The 13,385-nt window shown below is 41.5% G+C and overlaps 1 protein-coding gene across 1 annotated transcript in view; it reads left to right on the top strand.

The window, feature by feature from the left end:
* The window catches only part of TRPC7 (transient receptor potential cation channel subfamily C member 7), a 121,090-nt gene that overhangs the window by 14,830 nt on the left and 92,875 nt on the right, over nucleotides 1–13,385 (top strand). The gene's annotated exons all lie outside the window — the stretch shown is intronic.

Below are 13,385 nucleotides of genomic sequence, written 5' to 3' on the forward strand. Positions count from 1 at the left end.
AGTGCTAATGTCAATGGAGCCACACTCATTTGCACCAGCTGGCCCCTAAATGTTTATAGTCACAATTAAAGGCGCCCACAGATATCTCCTGCTATCAAATGGGAGTGCAAAATTGCAAGTGCACATAGTACAGGAAGTTTTCCTATATTATCTAGCCTAATAACTTTTCCACTAAAAATCCTATTCCCCTAGTTTTTCTAATCTGGTGTGTATGGCTTAACTTCTATAACATAATTGAAGTAAAGTTTTTAAGGGAATTAACATTCTAAACTCCCCCAGTATTGCCTGGATTTACTTTACACAAATGAAGACTCGGGGTCACATTCTGCACTCTGATGGGGCCACTATGCCACTAACGCTGTGACCCTAAAGTCAGTCTTCCTGTGACCAGATAAGTAGATATTGCAACTCTTATGTGTTCCCCTGTGCTCAGCATAGGTGGTGTAAGCAGGGAAAGGGAGGATGACTGGGGAAATCTCTGGCTGCCATGTGGGCTCTTTGGGTCCATTAACAATTGGCATAAATTAGAGCAGTCTTCTGGTTGCTCTAAGTAATGCTGGTTGGACTAGCTCAGCATGTAGTGGGCCAAGGTTGCGGTTCCACAAAAGGCTCCTTTGCATACTCACTCCTGAGACCAAGCTGTGTGTTTCTCAGCTGTAGCCAAAGATCTGGACCTGGCACCCCTGTGATCCCATTAAACAATATACTTGGCGTGGATTTCTAAAGACTTTGTCTGGCTCTTTTTATTGTGATTTAAATGTAAAAGAGGCAATTACAGCAGTTCTCGTGGATGAATCACCATCACGATGTGGGCCCACAGCATACAATTTGTGATTTATAAGGAAGGCTCCTGATCTTGAAAAGTGTAAGTGGAAAGAGTGTGGGAATATCAGTAATTTGCCCAAGACAGATTATTGACCCACTTCTCTCCAGATTCCTTGCTTGCTCTGGCCCTTACATTTCCTTATGGCTATGAAGATGATTTAAAAAAAAATAAAAAAAAATCACTTTTACACCGTGTCATATTATTGCTATTGTCTTCTTATAGCAGAAAAATGATTGATTGCAATGGCCTGATGCAGTTTACAGAGGATGCTATTGAAATGAGTGAGATGGGGATGATCTTTAACATGTGGCTTCAATATTTTTAAAGTTAATTTAGAGCTTGTGAAATGTCCCAGGGTGATAACCCTGTGAGACGAATTTCGCTGTTTACTCACAAAACAGTTACAGCTTGGATAGTGGCAATGGAAAGTGCTCTCTGTAACTCCACTACTTTTACTCAGGTTCTTCAGGTCGGCTCTAGATGCAACACCTGTTGGTGTTGGGGAGAGATGGCTCAGTTCAGTTCCCACCCTCAGCCGGTCCTCGAGAATGGCAACAAAGGTGTCCGTTAGTGTTAGCTGCGACACTTGTATGAATGGTATTCTGTGGTATCTGTCAAGTAGCAACTGGATTGACATTACCACTTTGGAGGAAAGATGGCCCAGTGGTTAAGGGTGATACCCTTGGAGAGGGGAAGCCTCCATTTAATTCCCCCACCCTGACATAGCCTTCTGATATGATCCTGGGCTAGTCACTTAGTTTCTGTGTCTTAGTTCCCCATCTGTAAAATTGGGATAATAGCACTCTCTATTGTGAGGATAAATACATTAAATATTCTGAGGTACTCAGATACCATTGTCATATGGGCCTGTGATGGAGCAGAGAAACTACCGCTTGGCACAGCAGGGGTTAAAGAAAAGCTTCGTGTTCGGCTAGCCCCGCCCTATTACACCTGCAGCCAATGCCAAGCCTGGAGGCGGGAGAAAAGAAGGAAGCCTGGCTCAGTTGGGAGCTGACTGGTGAGGAGACGGGAGCTTTTGTTTGCCTTCCTGAAGGGACGGATCAGCGACCTGCCAGCCATCGTAGGCACTGGAGGCAAGTAAGCCTTCCCCCGTGAAGGGGAGTAGGCAGATAAGCCCCAACTGTGGGGCAACTGGACTAGCAGGGGCCACACCCAAACTAAAGGACTTTAGTAGAAAGTAATCCAGGGAAACTAGTCTTGACCCCACCCTGCCAGGAGGGAGAATCATCTCCCCTGTTTAGGGGTTGAACTATACAGGGCCCTGGACTGGGACCTGGTGGAGAGGGTGGGCTCTGGTCCCCCTACCATTACCGCTGAATAACGATCTAGCCACTAGGCCACCTGGCCACTGAAGGCCCTATCACAGGGCCATATCTGTACCTTAGAGGGATTAATAAAATTAAATTTCATATAATCTTCTAAAGAGTTTAACTCTTCAAATAGAAAACACTAAATAGTTTTTGTTTATAAACTTGTGAGAAAGTTGCTGAGGAAATAATAAATGTAAAAAACCCCACGAGTAAAAAGTCAAATGATTTGAATTGTTTTTAAAAGCTTGAATAAAATCATTGATTGCAAAAGCTGAGCTCCATAGCCATGCCTGGGAGTTATTTTGATATGAACAATAGCGGCTACGCTTGGAGGAAAAAAATCAATAGGAATGAGCTACACAAACAGAATCAAATAGAAATGCAGGACTGTTTCTGTGAGGCTGGGGGGAAAGGAGTACTACCAAACTAATAATGAATAGTGATAAGACAACAGCATGACATTTGGAAAGACGGTGAGAGCTTTTTTGTTAATGGAGAGATTTTTGTCTCTGGATGTATTGCTGCATTGGAGATAGTATCATTATAACCTATTCCTCTGCTTGCTACCACGCTGAATGAAATTACACTTCGTAAAGATAATCATGGGGGTTCGTAGGCTGAAATCGGCTACCTCTCTGTTGCCATGGAGGGAACATGTTGCAGAACTACTGCAGTCAGTGGTATGGAAGCACACAGGTCACCCAAGGCTCCTCTGCAGCTCTTTGCATGGTCGAGAGAGAAATTTGATGGTGGCTCTGTCCATGGGATTGTGGATGAGCAGGCAGTTTGGGGAAGAGGCGGGGCTGATGAGTCAGCTACAGGCTCTAGTTACAGATATGTTCCACCTGTATAGAAGTTCTGCACCCTGCCCGTAGATTTAGAGAAGAGGATTCCATACTAGCTCAGATGAGAGCTGGTGTGAGTATGTGTACATGGTAGGGGTGTGATTCCCATTTCTTGGAGTGCAGACGTAGCGTTAGTTACTTGAGCATAGCGTATAGCATTGGCAGAGCAGTTGCAATTTGTCAAGCCAACCTTCACGCTGGTCCCAGGTTTCAAAAGTGGCTCCCTAAAATAGTTGCTCACTGGGCATTTTTGCATGCAGGATTTATGGTTGAGATTTTCCAAGTCAACTAGGGGATTTAGCTACTAACTTCAGTGACTTCTGGTTTAAATCCACTCGGCATCTTTGACTATCTGAGCCCACGTACAGGTGTGGCAATAACTTTTGAAATTGGGGGTGGGGGTCTTATCAACTTCCATTAAAGCGAACGCAAAGTCGCCCACTGGCTTTAGTAGCCATTGGGTCAGGACCTACTGTGAAATTCTCTTCCTGTTTTCCGCTATGTTTTATGGTCTAATCATAGACAAAGATTAAAAGTGAACTAGCCATGGGAGCAAGGAAACAGCAGCAGTATTAAAAATTAAAGCTCCTGTTGCTTTCTGTAACAGTACACGTTAAGCAAGCAGCACCAGTCTGGATTAAAATTTGATTGGATTTGTGGATATTTTTCCCTTACAGATAATCTGAACGAAGAGTAAAAAGAACAGGAGTACTTGTGGCACCTTAGAGACTAACCAATTTATTTGAGCAGAAGCTTTCGTGAGCTACAGCTCACTTCATCGGATGCTCACGAAAGCTTATGCTCAAATAAATTGGTTAGTCTCTAAGGTGCCACGAGTCCTCCTTTTCTTTTTGCGAATACAGACTAACGCGGCTGCTACTCTGAAACCTGAACGAAGAGTGTTTATAACCCGTAGATAAATAAGTATGGGGTCTATTCTCCACTCCTGTGGCGCACAAAATGGAGAACACAACCCTTGAGAGAAATTCTGAACTTGTAAGATTCCTGGAGGGACTTAATTAAATCACCGTGTGCTTCAGGAGTATTTCACGTGGCAGGTAGAGGGCTAAAAAAGCTAAGCATTGTTTTCTCAACAGGCCAGGGCATGAAAAGTAACTGTAAGTATAGAATTCAATTATCAGTACATCTGGGAACTTTTTAATTACACTATAAAGCAGTTTTAGAAAGAGAACTTAATTAGTTTTGAATATAAAATTTTAAGGGCTAGATTGTTACCTGGATTATGTGTGCAGACAAACGAGTCAAAAGGAATAAGAAAACCCCTCATCTGTCCCTTATACTGCTATGCAGACAACCTAGAAATTAGGTCTCTGGGGAGGCTGAAGTAATATGCATTTGCCTATTCCCTCCTTGAAACAGTTGGGTTGGAAGGGGCAATGAATGGGCATAGTCTTGGTTCTACCCTCCCCTAGTCTCTTCCTCACCCTCGCCCACTCATGTCCAGTGTTTCCATTTCCTTGCCTACTTCTTGTGTCCAGTTCAAGAAAGCAGGATTCTGAGCTTTTTCCAGAATTAGTGCCTGATAACAGCACTTTTGTGGAATGAGGAGAAGCTGCTCTTTTTTAGGCATTTTACTCTGTGTATTACATGCTAATTAGTCTGTTTGGCATTAAATCTCCACTCTCCACCAGCAGAATCACCCACTTGTGGGGCAAAAAGAGGCCCTAAAACATATAAATCCACCATTAGTGCACGACAGAGCCTCCTACATGGCCATGCAATTGTCTAGATACCACTCAGCTAATCCAAACTCAAAACTACTTGTCATTCTTAAACCTGGTTTCCATGTAGTGATGAATCCCGGATGAAGAACAAAGCTTGTTCATCACAGACTTTTTGTCTGCATTGTTAGACCATAATTAGAATCATGGAGCAGTAATGATCGCATATGCACAAAGGTCTTGTATTGTGGTGGGAACGAAAGAAACTGGTGATTAAGGTACAATAACAGTTTGCATTCCAATCTTCTATTTTGGATCTGATGTTTTCCCGGTTTGGCTTTGGCACAGGAGTGTGGGGTGCTTTTCGTTTGTTTGTTTGCTTGTGTGTGTGTTTGTTTTTGCCCAACCCTGTTCGTTCATTTTTTAAAACAAAGGGATTTCTTCTTCACTGCCTGGCAGCTTGTTGTAATGCTTTAGGCCTGTGCAAAGTGGGTTGAAAACGCTGCCAGGTTAGGATTCTAGCCTTTGAGACATAGGCTACACCTACACTTGGAGCTAGGGTTGCGATTGCCAGCTCAGGCAGGCATACTTGTGCCGGTTCTAGCCACAGTAGAATGGGCAGTGGAGAGCCGTGGCACGGCGTAGCCATCCCAAGAACCTCACCCATGGGGTATGGGCAAGTTTGTACTCATGGCAGCTAGCTCATGCTGCTGCTTGCTGCTAGAGCCATGAGAGCTAGTGTGATTATGTCTACTCAAGCTCGGAAACACATTCCTCGCTCCAAGCACAGATGTCATCTCATCTGTGCTGCCTCTCAAGCCCGAGTGTAAGTAACTACCCAAGGTGTTCTATCGGGAGAGCTGAGCCCAAGGAAAGTGGAAAATGTGTCTCCTATTAACAAAACTCCTCACAATATTCTTGGAATGATTTTAGCACTGCAACGTCTTGAGGTAGGAAATCGCAAATTGGCATGGAAGCTGCCCTGGTGGAGGAGAAATGCTTTTGAGTGTTCTGGTGACATTCGCATTTGATCTGACTTTCAAAGTACGCTCTGCACAGACACCATTTTTCTCAAAGAGACGGGAGCGCGAAAAATGTCAGTTGTGTTGCACTTGCACCAATGGCTGACTTAGCTGAGCAGTGAAAGATTTTCTGAAGGTGAAAGCAGAAAAAGATTCTTCACATGGAAAACTTTCCACACCCAGGATCTGTAAGTCCTTTCTGGCCTTCAAATTGTTGCATCTATGCATTAATTAATATTTGTAGAGAACACTGAAGATTCAGAAGTGCCCTATGCATTTTGAGAACTATTGTTGTCTTTTTAGTGGCTAAATCACTTTCTCCCATATCAATCTGGCACATTTCACAAGTAAAATATTTTTTTAAATGTTGCTTGAGAAAAGTTTCCTCTCAAGTCCTTCAGGATGTCTTAGAAGTGAAGCTAAACTTGTGGAACATGCAAACTGGGTTGAAAAATGTGTTTATATGTCAGAATGTGAAGGTATCATGATGCCTATGCATATCAGGAACACTATTATCCAGTCAAACCTACCCATGTTCAGGTGTGTTAGGGAGGCATGCATAAATGCAAGATGTGATCGTGGAACATCCTATAGCCCATGTCTGCACTAGGAAAACTGTAATTCACAAAAGGTGCAGCTGCACCTTTGGTACCAATGGTGGGAGCTGTGGAGAAGGGAATCGTGCATATTTGCCACTGTGTCATCTAGTCCTGATCTGAGGAAGGTTAACTGACATTGTGGTAAAAACTCATGAGTAGAACAGGCCAAAAATTTGATGACGGAACTGTCTTCTTTTGGAAGATGCTGTTATGTTGAAATCAAAACTTTCAGCGGGAACATTTCAATTTCTACAATTTTTTTTTGTTAGGGGAAAAAATATGAGAGAAAAACATTGGAATGGAACGTTTTGCATTTTTGTTTTGATGTGGCTCATTTTGAAATGTATATTTTACAAAAAAGGTCAGTCAGAACAAAATGTTTTGATTTTTATCAAACCAGAAGTTTTCAGTTGACCCAAAATGAGGATTTTTTTCCCCCAAAATTTCATTTCATGGGAAATTTTGAAATATTTTTTTATTTTAATTTGGAACGAAGACCAAGTTTGAAACACTGGAATTTCAGTTCTGTGGGAAATTCCAAATTTTTAACCAGCTCAGCTGACACAACTTCCACAGATGTTACCATCAGTGGAGAATTTTGGGTGCCAATTTTCTTAGTGTAGAAGCAGCCTTTTTGTCATGGAATGTTTGTTAACTTCACAACTCATTTGGCAGTTTTCTGTTTATACCCAATGGTGAGACAGTCAGCATTTCATCTGTGGTACTTATTATTATTTGTTATTTGCATCATGGTAGTGCATAAAAGTTCCAATCAGAGATCAGGGCCGCTTTGGGTAGGCACCATACATGACAAAAAGATGGTTTGATTCCCTTTACAATCCAAGTATGGTCTCAGACAACAGGTGGATACAACTAACAAGTGGGTGAGCACAAAACAACAGTGAGACAAGTATTATTAGTGTAACAAGCAGCAGTCTTGGCAGGCCAGTTGCTTAGCCATTGTTGAGCACTTTGTAGGTGTCAGATGACGGTGAGTTTTAAGGAGGCACGGGCGTAGACAATTTGACGCTATATCTCCCCCAAAATTTAGGGATTGCATTAACAAATAAAAGAAACACTGAATATGGAATAGTAGCTCATTTGGCTCACTTTATTAAAAGTGGGAAAATTTAGTCATGGTACAAAACTATTCATTAAAGCAATATTCAACAACTATGGTTTCATTACTTTTTAACCCTAAACCCCTACTCCGCAAAATAAATAAAACAATGTATGCCTGTGGGAGGAGTTTGAAGGAGAACAATGACACTTTATGGATTTTTTTTCCCCATGCAAAAGCGTAAGTGCAAAAGATTGTAGTCGATTGGTTGGGAATTGATCTGCTTGGAGGGCTGTTATATTCACCGCTACACCATCAATGCCTTAAAAAATAAACCTAGACCTCCATATTTCAAGCACTGGTTTATTAAAAGTTACAAAACTAATTATTTGAAATATTGTAATAGATTTTGAAGAGGAATACAGGGTGGAAATGTATGAAGGGCACTTTCATACATACACATACTATTATACAGCTTGGGAGAAATGCACAGTATCAGAAAAAACCCAACAACTTTGGACATGTTTCTTTTATGTCAGGAAATTCTGCTGTTTATTTTCTGAATGTAAGGGTTGAACACTGTAATGAACAGTTCAATGACTACACAGTGCTCGCTGTTTTCTTCCCTCTGCACTGAGAGGCCAGTGATTTTCCATTTCATACTCACTACTCTAGCTTGCCATAGTGATCTCACAAAGTCAGTACGGATTTGTTAACACTGAGTTTGATAAGGGTCTTTTAAAATTTCTCTTATTTTGGGGAATGTTTGTACAGTAGTTTCATAATGTCAAGGCATAAAGGGCAACAATTTTATTTCACATCATAACCTACCAGCCCTGAACCATCATTTTCAGGTAAGAGATTTGTGTAGGCGGAATACTTTACACAAAGTTTTTTGGCGCCAAGTCCTTTAACAGAGGCAGTTCATTTTAATGTTTCAATCATAGGTCATGGTTTTATTCCTGCTCATTGTAACACCGTGAACAATTCATTTTAATTCTCCGTGCCTGGGTTTCCCTGTATCTAAAATGTGGATGACAAAACCATTTTTTTTAATTAACTTTGAAATGGAAAAAAATACTCAGATATTCAGAGTAAAATTCTGGCTCCAATGAAGTCAATCGCAAAACACCCACAGATCTCTGTGAAGCCAGGATTTCACCCTCAGTCTTTTAAAGAGTCATTAGTGGGGGTGGAGGAGACTGGACTGGACTGTGTTTTTGTTTGTTTGTTTTGTTTGTGGGGTAATTTTATTGATCAAGTCTGATGATGCCTACAGCTTGATAGGTGCCTCTCTGGAAGTAACTGAATTTCTTACAAATAACCTGTCATGTTTTTGTTTAATACATATATCACAGCAAACGAATCAACTCAATTAGACTTCAAACACTGCCACAAGGTGTAGATCTTGATTAATGCAAGGAGCTTGAGGAGAATAGATTTAATGGCAAGGAACCATTTATTGGAAATTTATTGCCATTCACTTGTAATCGAGCAAGAATACAGGCTCTTTTGTTCAGACCCAAATGTATGGATTCAGTTCTTAATTTAGAGTGTAATTACACTGGTCTGTGACACACAGGTCTAACTTATTCTTTTCCATTGGCCCTTTCCCAGAGGCTTGCTCTCCTTAACGTCTCCTTTGTACGAGACCACAGCAAGAGACCAATTTCTTTGTGTCTCTGAAAGGGGACGAGAATTGGGCAAATTCTGTTGGTCCCCCTTGGAGCCATGCTAGGGTGGAAACAGAGTGGTAACGGCTTAGGTTCCCGAGCCAGTCTGCCTGTGCAGAACAGATGGAAGCTGCTTGACTGAACAGACCTTCCTGGGAATGAGCTCAGCTGCTGCCCTTGCTGACACTTCAGGAAGAGCTTGCTGCCAGTTGCTGGCAGGAGTCTGAGGGATGGGGATAGGACGGGAATTTGCCCACGCTTCCTTGAAGCTACAGAGCACTGCACGGCTGGGCAGTTTACGCTCCCCTTGCCTAGCACTCCAGGCAAAATTAGTAACTTTTATTCCAGTAACAGTGCAGCTACACAGGTGCTCAGTCACGAGCATTCACAGGGCTCAGGCCTTTTTAAACTTGCTTCTAAGGCCCGAGGAGCCCTGTCTATGCTAGTGATTGCACCATTACTACAACGGGTGGAATGTGGTTCCTTTCACTAGTGCAGTTACGGCGGGGCGGTGGGGAGGCTAGTTCGGCATTCTGGGTAACTGTGCTGGGAGCAGGGAAAGGACACGCTCATCGTTTTCTTCCCTTCTTGTGCAGGAGAAGCCAGAGTTTATCCTTGCCATAGAACTTTGAACAAGCCCTTATTAGACCTGGATTACCACAGACATTCATCTCAATGAATTTTCCTTAAAGTTGTATACAATGAGGTGCTAATATAATTGCCCCTCTGTTTCCTTGGCAATAAACAGATGCTCAAGAGTGGATAAAGTAGGCAGACAAAGGCCAAGTCATTTCTCAGAATGAGGGAATCAAATTATTGCTGAGGAAAACAGAGAGGAAATGAAAAGGAGTACTTGTGGCACCTTAGAGACTAACCAATTTATTTGAGCATGAGCTTTCGTGAGCTACAGCTCACTTCATCAGATGCATACCGTGGAAACTGCAGCAGACTTTATATATACACAGAGAATATGAAACAATACCTCCTCCCACCCCACTGTCCTGCTGGTAATAGCTTATCTAAAGTAATCTTCAGGTTAGGCCATTTCCAGCACAAATCCAGATTTTCTCACCCTCCACCCCCCCCCACACAAATTCACTCTCCTGCTGGTGATAGCCCATCCAAAGTGACAACTCTTTACACAATGTGCATGATAATGAAGTTAGGCCATTTCCTGCACAAATCCAGGTTCTCTCACTCCCTCACCCCCCTCCAAAAACCCACCCCCATACACACACAAACTCACTCTCCTGCTGGTAATAGCTCATCCAAACTGACCACTCTGCAAGTTTAAATCCAAGTTAAACCAGAACATCGGGGGGGGGGGGGAAACAAGAGGAAATAGGCTACCTTGCATAATGACTTAGCCACTCCCAGTCTCTATTTAAGCCTAAATTAATAGTATCCAATTTGCAAATGAATTCCAATTCAGCAGTTTCTCGCTGGAGTCTGGATTTGAAGTTTTTTTGTTTTAAGATAGCGACCTTCATGTCTGTGAGTACCAGAGAGATTGAAGTGTTCTCCGACTGGTTTATGAATGTTATAATTCTTGACATCTGATTTGTGTCCATTTATTCTTTTACGTAGAGACTGTCCAGTTTGACCAATGTACATGGCAGAGGGAGATGGCTGATTTATGGAAATGGTGTAGCTGCTACTAGAATGCCAGCTTAATGCAATATTGATATTCTTTGTTTTTAATTATTAACACTACTCTTGGTTTACCACTGATACTAGCATTGGCAGTGGGGGGGTCACTTGAAATATTAAGAAACTGATAATGCTAGTTGCTTTCTTGTGGTCCTATATTCTGAGTGGCAAGGAGGTCTACTGGAATTAAAAATGAGTATAATTGGAAATATTGTCCTGGACAGAACAAGAACAGTAGTTCAGCAGGCATACCTTTCTTCATTCTCCCCTCTATCTATCCTAGATACTGGAGGGAATTAACACTGTGTTACTGAATGTAAACAAAATAACTCAATGAGGTGGAGGGTCTGAAGTTCAAGCTAAAAGTGGGAAATCATTTGCAATATTCATAATTATGTTGTTAGTTGTAGTTGTTGCTGATAATTCTAATGAACCCATCCCCATGGCATTTGGGCAGACTATGCCCTTGATTGTGGATGAATGTCAGTAGCATACAATCTATTTTTCATTACTACAAAAATGGGTCCTGGATACTTTAAATTTTTTGTAATAATTAAGACCTTGGTTTCTGGAATGTAATTTGCAATTTCCTGGGATGTAATTTGCTGGAGATAATTTTACACCAGTGCAGTATGGAAATGACTCAAAATCATGGCCAAGTGTGTCATTTTGCAACTCTCAGAGCCTCAGTTGTCGGACTCACTTCAGAACAGAAACATGTAATTAATCACTTTTTTCACATTTGAATATATATATATATATATATATTTAAAAGAATGATGCAGTTAGGGCCAGATAGTCTAGTACTTGGTGCCCACAATTGCAGGACAGCTTTTTGAAAAAGCTCAGCTGCTATTTAGGACTTAATATAAAGGGGAGATTTTCAAAAGTTAAGCACTTGTATCAATGTTTGCAGGACTGAGGTCTTATTTGGGGGTCTAAATGGGAGCTGAGCTCTTTTGACAATCTTGTCTGGTCTATATGCTATGAGAAGTAATGCTACATTAACTGTAATGCACTGATTCCCCAATTTTATATATTTCCACTTAGTTGATTCTCTTCCATGGTTCCCTCCACCCGCACCCAGACACAACTAGGGCTTGACCTGCACAATTCTTCCAATATTATAAAAATAAATTATGTGGTACCATCTGTTGTAAAACGGATCCTTTTAAGCATCCTTTTTGGGCAAATTCCATTATATCTATTTAAATCTGAAATTACTCTGTGGAAGGCAAGGTGTAATTGTTGTTGTTGAAGACAGTGGTTACTCCAGGTTTACAATGTTGTACATGAGACAAGATTGGACCTAGTATTTTCAGTTATTAGCTATTTCCTGTTTGCTATTCAGATACTTGGTATGGGCCAGATGGTCCTACCTTTACTTATGTAGAGTAGTACTTTACTCCATGAACAGTGCCATTGGTTTTAATGGTGCTACTCAAGTAGTAACTTAAATGCCCAGGAGTTAGAGTAGCAGCATCTAGCCATAGGCATAAAGCATACTTCATCCGGTGGTCTCAAAACACATTACAAAGGTGAGTTATCCCATTTTCACATATGGCAAAAGCAAGGCACAGACGTAGGAAGAACTTATTCAAAGGTTACACAATGATGCAGTGGCAGCTGGGAACATTTTCTCACTTCTGGATCTCTATACATTATCAGACAACATTGTCGACTTCTCACAATATGACATTGTTATTTGTTGCTAATTTTGGGGGTCATGAATAAATACCTGAGCATGAGTTTCTGAATCTACACTTTCCTCAATCTCTACCCAGCCTGGTAAGAGTTGGTCTGATTCACAGCAGGAGCAAGAAGACCAAAGAGAAGTGGGAATCTGCCAAGGGGAATGGTTGAAGGAAAGGTGATATTTATGTGTTCGCCACTTCCTAGTCAGTTCTGCAAGTTTTGCCCAACGGAGTTCATGTTTTTGATTGGTTGGTGAGCGGGAGGGTGAAAGGGTAGCAAATGGAAAGGATTGGTTGTGACTGGTGGTATGATGCTGTAGTGCCTCTCACAGGACCAGTATCTCTTCCTCTTCTCTTCCAAGGCTTGTGCAAACTGCAAAAATCATAGGAATGTTCAATGATATTGAGCCTCTTATTACTGCACACTCCGAAGTGATGATGACTCTATTAAAATGTAAATAAATGCCTGAGAAAACAGAATGTCAGTGAAAATCAAGAACTGAAAACCTAGCATTATTGCCATTCTAAATCCCAAAGAGTAAAGTTTTGGAGATTAACGGTTACCTTACCTAATATGGTAATGAATTCTAGCACCTTGGCTATGTCTTCACTGCCAAAAAAGTTTTTAGAATGAGATCACTAACTCGTTGCAAAATCCTGCAGGAAACACAAGGCACAGCTAGTTTTTACCTCCGTGTAGCTGGCCAGAGTCAACACCATACCCTCACCTTGGGTTGACTTTGACTAGCCACATAGAAGTAGAAGCTACCTGTGCGTCTCTTGTGGGATTTTACAGTGAGATAGCTAATGCAAGAGAGTTATCTTGCTGTGAAACCCCACCTTTTTGATAGTAAAGACTTAGCCTAAGAATTGAAAATCAGGCTAAATTTAGGAAGGGTCTCTCTTTATTTCTTTCTGGATACAGTTTGGGGCTGGGACTCTGATGAGAAATCAGAGCCATGACCTGATCTTTAATGATGATAATTAATTAATACTTAGCTAT

Source organism: Eretmochelys imbricata, chromosome 8 (assembly GCF_965152235.1).
Source record: "Eretmochelys imbricata isolate rEreImb1 chromosome 8, rEreImb1.hap1, whole genome shotgun sequence".
Lineage (NCBI taxonomy): Eukaryota > Metazoa > Chordata > Testudines > Cheloniidae > Eretmochelys > Eretmochelys imbricata.